Source organism: Cavia porcellus, unplaced genomic scaffold (genome assembly GCF_034190915.1).
Source record: "Cavia porcellus strain 051 isolate PalLab524CR breed Dunkin Hartley unplaced genomic scaffold, mCavPor4.1 scaffold_23, whole genome shotgun sequence".
In the NCBI taxonomy this organism is placed as follows: domain Eukaryota; kingdom Metazoa; phylum Chordata; class Mammalia; order Rodentia; family Caviidae; genus Cavia; species Cavia porcellus.
In genome coordinates, this window is record NW_026947506.1 from 14,739,014 (window position 1) to 14,747,316 (window position 8,303).

The 8,303-nt window shown below is 36.3% G+C and overlaps 1 pseudogene; it reads right to left on the reverse strand.

Annotated features, from left to right (window-relative positions):
- Positions 1–5,362: 5,362 nt before the first annotated feature.
- Positions 5,363–8,076, reverse strand: LOC100723412 (RAC-gamma serine/threonine-protein kinase-like; annotated as a pseudogene).
- Between the last annotated feature and the right edge of the window lie 227 nt (positions 8,077–8,303).

Here is an 8,303-nt window from a genome sequence, read left to right on the forward strand (position 1 = left end):
AAGACAGCAAAAGCAACAAGAGCAAGGTGTTGTATGGGGCATTCAAAATTCATTTCCTCCTTTATGTGGTAAGCAAGCCAACCCTCCCATCGGTGAGTGTAGAATTCACACAATGTCCATGCCCTCCTGTTGCACAGGATGTGGGTGCTTGCATACTCATGACCTTAGCTCCCTGCTGAGCGGTTTTACAAAATTTCTAAACCTCTCAAGTTGACAAAATGTATCAACAGTTACAGAAATTCTCCAGAAGAAAAGTTAGGCAAGAATTTTAATTCATACACATGACTTATACAGGGATAACACATTCAGAGCCCAGCCCTACTACTGTACACTACTGCAGTTGCAGATAACTCTTGAAGCATGGGCTGTAGTCTTTCCTCATGAGTCACCATCCTAAAGTTCTCAAGAGGTGGCACACTATATCACCCAATTAACAGTAATATATCTGCTGCCTTCAAGTAGCTGATGGTGAGAAGTAATGGTCTTTCCTGCTGCTGAGGAAATTAAGATCTTCTGAGAAAATGTTTAAAACCCAAGGGGAAAGAAGTATATTTCAAAAACTGTAAGCTATAAATAACTAATCTCACATGATAAATATTTACCTAATGCAGAAGAATCCAGCAGTGTCAGACTTGCGCTGATGCATTCTCAAAGGACACAAATTTTAAAATTTCTTGACATGTAAACCACTAGTGAATTTGAATTTGTGAACTTTGAGTATAGGAGTGAGTATAAAACCCTCACTCTATTTTGGCTTGGTGAACCACAACTTTGGTCTCATCACTCTCACAGACAGAGGCAAGAGGCTCTCAATTTTCATGAAACCCAGTGTTAACATTTAAAATATCAAAAGTGAATGTCCCTCTTTCGGTTTCCAGTACAAGTAATACACAGGGTTTCAAAATAGGAAAAAGGGAAATCAATAGTGGCTATCATATTTTCTAATATTTTGATTGAAATAGTTATTCATATCTTCACACACAATGAATTCAAATAAACTGAATAGTATAAAACATATCAAAACAGAACAAGGAAAACATTACAGGCTTTCAAAACCAGATAACAGGTAAAGTCAATAATGGCTGGTGTAATGTCTCTTGTTCTCTTCAAAATAGCTGTCCATACACTGACATATATTAAAATTGAATCATAGAAATGCACTAAAGCAAATCACAAATGGGAACAAGAGCATTATAGAACTTCAAAACAAGATGATTAGAAATCAGTAATGAGTAGCATAAGTTCTCATTTTTTTCAAAATAGCTATTCATACCATCACGTATAATAAAATCAGTTCTTGTAAACACTTGAGAAATTTTATGCTGTTATAAACCTATAAATATACATCTATCCTGTCTGCATTAGACAGAAAAACAAAACAAAACAAAACAAACTGTACAAGGAAAAACATGAAATAGAAGAGAGAAATAAATAACAACAACAAAGGGCCCAAAGCAATAACAACATAGGCTTTCAAAACAAATTGCTAGGTCCTTAAGATAAGTTTTATTTCCAAATATTTATCTTGAAATGTGTTACTCAAGTTACCAGATATACACAAGAAAAATTGAGCAACTCTTATGAATGTTACCTGTTTTATTCCATGAATTAATAGAGCAACTAGTATAGTCATCTAGACATCTTTATTGTATATATTTAAAATTGTATCTTTTTCCCATTTCATTGTTTCCTCATTTTCTCTGAGTTATTTTTGCCATTTGAGAAGCTTTTATTGTTTCACAATATTTACTGAATTTTTTTTTATTTAGAGATAAAAGGGTAGAAAGAGGGCAGAGATTCACAAACACACATAAAGTAAAAAAAAACAATAAAACATTAGTTGACAAATTAAATATTGTAGAAGTAGTTGTTGAAGTTATGCATTCAAAGCCTTAAAAGTGGAGAAACAAAGAATGACAGTACAAGCTACTCTATTTGATGACTAACAAAAACTTACTAGTATGTTGTACACTTACTAGTTTCTTGTACACTTGAAAATACATACAGTTATATATTTTATAACATTTTCTTTCACTTTAATTATTACGGTATCTATTATACAGTTCTTTATTAGTATTTTTATGCTAGAAAGAAAATACATTTAAAAATGAGGCTGATTTATTTCACTTATGATGATAGTCTCAAGTTGCCTCCATTTGCCTATAAATACCTTGAGACAATACTTTATATAATGGGGTAATAGTCCATTGTATAAAAATAACACATTTTTTCATCCATTTGGTTGTTGAAGTGTATTTTGGTTGTTTCAATAATTTAGCACTTACAAATAGCTATAAACATGGATGCACATATACTTCTATGACGTGACCTTTTTAATTTTTCTGGGAAAATACCCACGAAGGGAATAGCTGGATTGAATGGAACATCCAATCCTAGATTTTTGAGGTATATCCATACTATTTTTCACAGTGGCTACACCAGCCTGTTAGTGAAGACTTGTCCCTTTTTCCCCACAGTCTCATCAACATTTGTGATCAGTTGATTTCTTGATGGCAGCCATTTTTTCTGCAGTGAGATGAAATCTCAATGATGTTTTCATTTACATTTCATTACTGCTGATTAATACCAGCTCCACTGCACTCCCTCAGAGACAAGAGTGATAAGAGAAGTCAATCTCTAACTGCAAGAGTGAAGCACAAAGAAAAGATTGTAAACAAAAGGCTTTTGGACCAGGGTCTCCTCCATGATGCTGACCTTGCTTCCCTGCGAGGACTTATAGGCTTTGATCCTGGCTTTTCAAATCTGTCCCTGTTTTTCTAAAGGACTCAGTGGGCCATTCCTGCCAATGTGTTGCAAATGTATTGAGAAGGTTCCAGGGCCAGAATACTAGCAAACAATCAATCTTCTAATGTTAGAAAATATCCTGCATCCAGGCAAGGCCATTATACCATGAAATAAAAAGTGGCCTGCAGTATGAAAAAGTAATATATGGGAATGAAGCAAGTTTCACTATCGAGATTTTCACACTGTGTCAAACGCTTGATTTTATGCCAAGAAGATGAATATGTACCTCTCGAAAAGAAACACAATTATTTCATAAAGAATAAGTTAAATATAGTAATATTCCAAAAAAGTTTAAAAGGAAAAAAAAAGCCCTACATTGTTACTCCCTTAAGTCAAATTTCTTACTTCATCCAGAGTCATAAAACACCCTGAAATCTGAACTCATAGTTTGTAATAAGTGAATAAAACACTGATATTCAATTACAAACACCATAAATGTACAGTTAGAGTGGCTATAATTCCTTAGGTACTTAGTCCATGACATACTGGTACATGCAGGATGGCCAGAGAGTCTAAATAGCAGTTCCACTTGCTCTTTCAACCTGAGTAATGTAAATAGCCAGGTAAAGATGTTTTCCAACTTTCTCTCCTTCACTAAATCATATAATTACTAGTAGGAGTAATCAGTTAAGTTTGAATGGATTACTACTACTCTTCACCAGGGTCAAAGTAGTTAGATGAAGGCTGTCACAAAAATAAATCTAAACAGGCAATTCAAAACTAAAGTACCAAGAGACACACAGGTATCTCTATATAATGTTGTGAAAACTTTTGTATGAAAATCTACAGTAAATTGCAAAGAGCTTGCAATATTTCCCAAAATGAAAATACTTAAACCTCAAAATTTGTAGAATATTTTAAATACTGGCTGTCATGTATGGAAAGCCCTGATGACATGTCACTTATTGCCTGACAGAAGTTAACATATGTTAAAGATCCTAGAGTGAGTTGTGAACCGTTGATCAATAATAACAAGTATTGGATGCATAAGAGCTCATACTTTATTGATAATCCAGAAGTAGAAGCCACCCTGAAAAAGCATCAGTGTTTCCGGCTGTAGAATGGAGTTCAGATCGTATTAGGTCATATCATGGAGGCGCCCCAGATAACTAATTCTTTTCCTCTATGAAAAGCAGAGTAAAATGATTTGTTATTGATTCACAATCTAAAAAACTGATGCAGAGACTAAAAAAAAATCTTCAAAATCAAATTTTTTGTTTTTCTTAGGCTTCATTCTATGTGAAAAGTAATTGATAGCATTAGGCTAGATGTAAAATTTGGTCAGACCTTAAGAGACACAGCTTGATTTTCTCATCAAACTAGGTGTTTATTTCTTTGAACAGTGAAAATGCAAAGAAAGAGCTAAAAAAGAAATCTCATGCCTAATAGTAGTAATTCAGTCAACCTCACACAAGTGTAGAAAAACCTGAGACTGATTAGCAGGGAATGACCAGACACAAGAGAATTACTAGTCCTCAAATTTTCCTTGGCAACACCTTCTGAAGAACTATGAGACTTTTTTTTCATCTACATGCCATAGTGTCATCTGTGGACATCAGCATGAATCAGGAGACAGCTTTTTGCATTTGGGCAGCAATGTATATGCTATGCATCAATTTTGACATTGCAAAATATTCAGAATATGAATACATCAAGCAGGGTTGTATACAGGCCAAGTAGAATGTATCCTGTCACTGCACTTTCAAGAGAAACCAGTTTTCCCCAGTATTGTGCATTCCTATTAATGTTGATACAACACTCCAGTATTCATTCTACAATATCTACTGTGATCCTACCTCAGAAAGCTTTCATAGTTTACAGAAATAAACTATTTTCTCAGTCTTAAGGTTTCAAAGCAAAGACAGAAGACTATAGACAAAGATACCTCATAGTAATGTCCATAATGAAGGTTTGAGTATACTGCCAACATAATAAAATCAAAAGATAAATGATTTTTCTCTAAGAAATAACTGGAGCTATAGAGAAAGATCAAATCACAAAGGAGTTTCTCAAGTCATGCCATTCCATCCTGAGAAATGTTAAAAAAGGGGCCAAAGAGATTAGAATTGCAAGCAAATGCTTCAATAAAAAGAATATTGAGAGACATATACAATGCACACTATCCTTCCTGAAATATTCTATAAAATATTTTATCCAATAAAATGCCTAATAAAGATGGCAACAAAGGAAAGTATTGATATTAAAGTATATTCATGTTCCATGAGAATGCACTTCAGCGTGTTTAAAGCTCTTTAGAGTCACTCATTAAAGAAAACTTTTTGATAATGAGTAAAGCACTGTTAGCTGGTGTATCTTGGCTCTTTCATTCAAGTATTCCTGAAATTTTCAGTAGTGACCTACTCTCATGCCATTACTTTGAGGTTGACCTGAATCTTTGCCCAATTTTTCTTCTGAACACAAATATGTATTGTTTCCTGAGCATTAAACATTTTTCAAATGGGAAATCTCAGGCCTAAAATTCCATTTTTGAATCACTCAAATTAGAAAAATTAGGTCAAATTTGATGCCAAGTGTAGATAAACTAACCAAAGTGTAGACTGTAGGTGAAATCATGTGCTGTTGTGTTTGTTATGAAACATCATCTTGAAGGAATCAAGGAATACTATACTGACTCACACTATTTTTTTACATCTTAACAGAATTTTATTTAATTTATACATATCAAAATAACACTAAGTACCATTATGTGTTCATTGACTTTACTGCTGAAGAGAAAGCTAATTCAAAAGGAGTCTCTACTTAGAATGGATTTAAAACTGCTCAGTGAGGAGAAGCCTCAGGGTGGCACATTTCTGAAGGAGGCATGCAGCCAGGATGGTGATTGTGCATGCAGTCTCTCTAGCTGATGTCAAAACAGTCTGCTCAAGGGCAGTGGGGAAGGGCACGTGGCTGAGACCTGGTCTACAGCCCTTTCAAATAATGTATTTTTCTACTCAGAAAAGCTTTTCTTGTGCATACCTTTTGATATTTCCATACCAGGGGGCTCTACAAGCTTAGATGGAAAATAAAAGTCACTGTGGAATTTAAAAAGACTTTAAAAGTCTGTGACTTTAAAAGACAATCATTTTTGCAAACACTAAATGATTTCTCCAATCATTTTAGAATTTCATCAGTCACCATCTACTTACATTTTTCAAGTGGTGTTATTGTAATAGTCTCAGCTGTGAATTCTTTATTAAAATATCTGGTGTGTGTCTCAGATGTTACTTGAGGCTTAAAAGGAGGTGCAAGCTTTTTATCATATACATCTTGCCAGTTTACTCCAGAGAAGAAACTGTGTTTCATAATTTCTTTTGCATCATCTTGTCCTCCATCAGGTTGTTTATTTTGATCCTTTATCAAGAGCCCTGAAAGCAATGATTTTGCATCTGAAGAGAGTGTTTGTGGAAATTTAATGTCTTCTATTAGTATTAGTTCAAAAATTTCTCATGGTCTTGGTTGTAGAAAGGTAACCTTCCACACACCATCTCATACATGACAACCCCCAGGCCCCACCAGTCGACAGAGTGGCTGTAGTCATTGTCTTCTAACACCTCTGGTGCCAGGTATTCTGGTGTGCCTCAGAATGTCTTCATGGTGGCTACACCTGTGATCCCTTCTTTGCAAAGTCCAAAATCTGTAATTGTTATGTGGCCATCTTTATCCAGCATCAAATTCTCCAACTTGAGATCATGGTACACAATCTTTCTGGAATGTAGATAGTCCAAGGCTGAGACAATTTCTGCAACATAGAAACATGTGCAGTTCTCAGAGAACACCCACTCTCTTGACAAATAGAAAAACAGCTCTCCGTCATTAACATATTCCATCACAAAACACAAACAGTCTTTTGTGTGGAAGTAGTATTTCAATGATGTTAAAAATGGATGTCTATTGTTCTTTAATACTCTGCTTTCAGTTAGAGTGTGTGCCACTTCATCCATTTCTATGGGTTCTGGTCATCAAGAAGGTAATCCAGGTACAGAGTGCTTAGAAGTAATAACTTCCTTCTTCAGAATCTTCACAGCTTGGTACTTTCCAGTTGCTTTCTCTCAAACCAAAATGACTTTCCCAAATGTACCTTTACCTAATAGTTTCAAATAGTCAAAATCATTCATTGTCTTCCTTTGATGATGCGTCATAGAAGCATCCATCTCTTCCTTTCCTATGTTACCAATTTGTGAAGTTGGACTGCAATTCATTCTCTCCTTTTCTTGCCTCTGCCATCTGCCTGCTACAGCCTGGATAGCTTCTGTCCCTTCTTCCCTTTCCTCTGGCGTATCTACATGAAATGTTCTTTCTATAACAGTGTTCCACATGGAGGCATCTGATAATAAATGTGTTTGGCTTTGGTGGTTCTGTTTTCATTAACTGGCATTTTGCCAATGAAAAGTTGTTGAGGGGATAAGATAAATCCACATCTTGAGATTTCTCTTTATATCCTATGAATGAGCCATCTGTCTTCAAAAGGAAGTATCTTGGCCTCCAGGTTGTTATATTGTCTCAGTTTAGAGGTGTCAGTCCATGGTCAGCTGGTTCCATTTCTTTTAGGCCTGTGGTGATGCAGAAACATGTTGACAGGAATAGTAGAGGAAAGCTGTTTGCCTTGTGACAGCCAGGAAGCAGAGAAAAAAGGAAAGAGTTAGAGAGGAAGAGGGTGTGTTATTAAGTCTCACAGATGACAAGATCTGTATGGGTCCAGGATCACATCTCCCTCTTCTGAACCCAGACTGCTTTCACAATGGTAACATCTCTCTTGATGGCTCCCCTCTGACCCCCAACTGGAGAAATGGTACTTTGTGGTATCAGCTTTAGGTTTTGGATTCTCTGCTGCTGCTGCCCTTCCCATTCTCTAGTGAAGACTCAGCCTGAAAAGGCAGCTGCAGAGCAGCAGATGCTCTGGGGTGGTGGAGGATGGAGCTGGGGGGGGGTGGGCGAAGGAAAGGGGGTGACTCGGGGATCCCCCTTTCCTCCTCCTCCCCTCCTGTCCTCCCCGGACCCCAATGAGCTTCTGGCCCCTGCAGCCCAGTGCGGCCCGGGGGAGGGGAGGCAAAGGATTGCCTGGGAGAGAGGGAGGGAGACAGCCAGGCCATGCCACAGAGCCAAAGCAGGAGGCCTCCGCGGTGGCTGGAGGAAGCGACACTCACTATTAACCAAAATGAAGATACAGCCCTAAGCAGACTCATGATAAGAGGATTGACATTGTTAGTATTCAAAAAATTACAACAATCTTAAATCACTGTTCCAGCATTTGCAACAAAAAGGAATGTTTCAAAAATAAATTAGATGATACACAATAAATTTCAAATATACGTAATCATATCTATAGCAGAAAGATCCCAAGGACAGCTTTCAGAATGGCCCTGTCATATATGCAATAGAAAGAAATTACACATTTCTTGATATGAAAATTAACAGTTGATTTTTATTTAATTAAAATATCCCCATTTTGTTGGATTTTTTTACTCATACCTGTCATAACACCATTCTGAATGGCT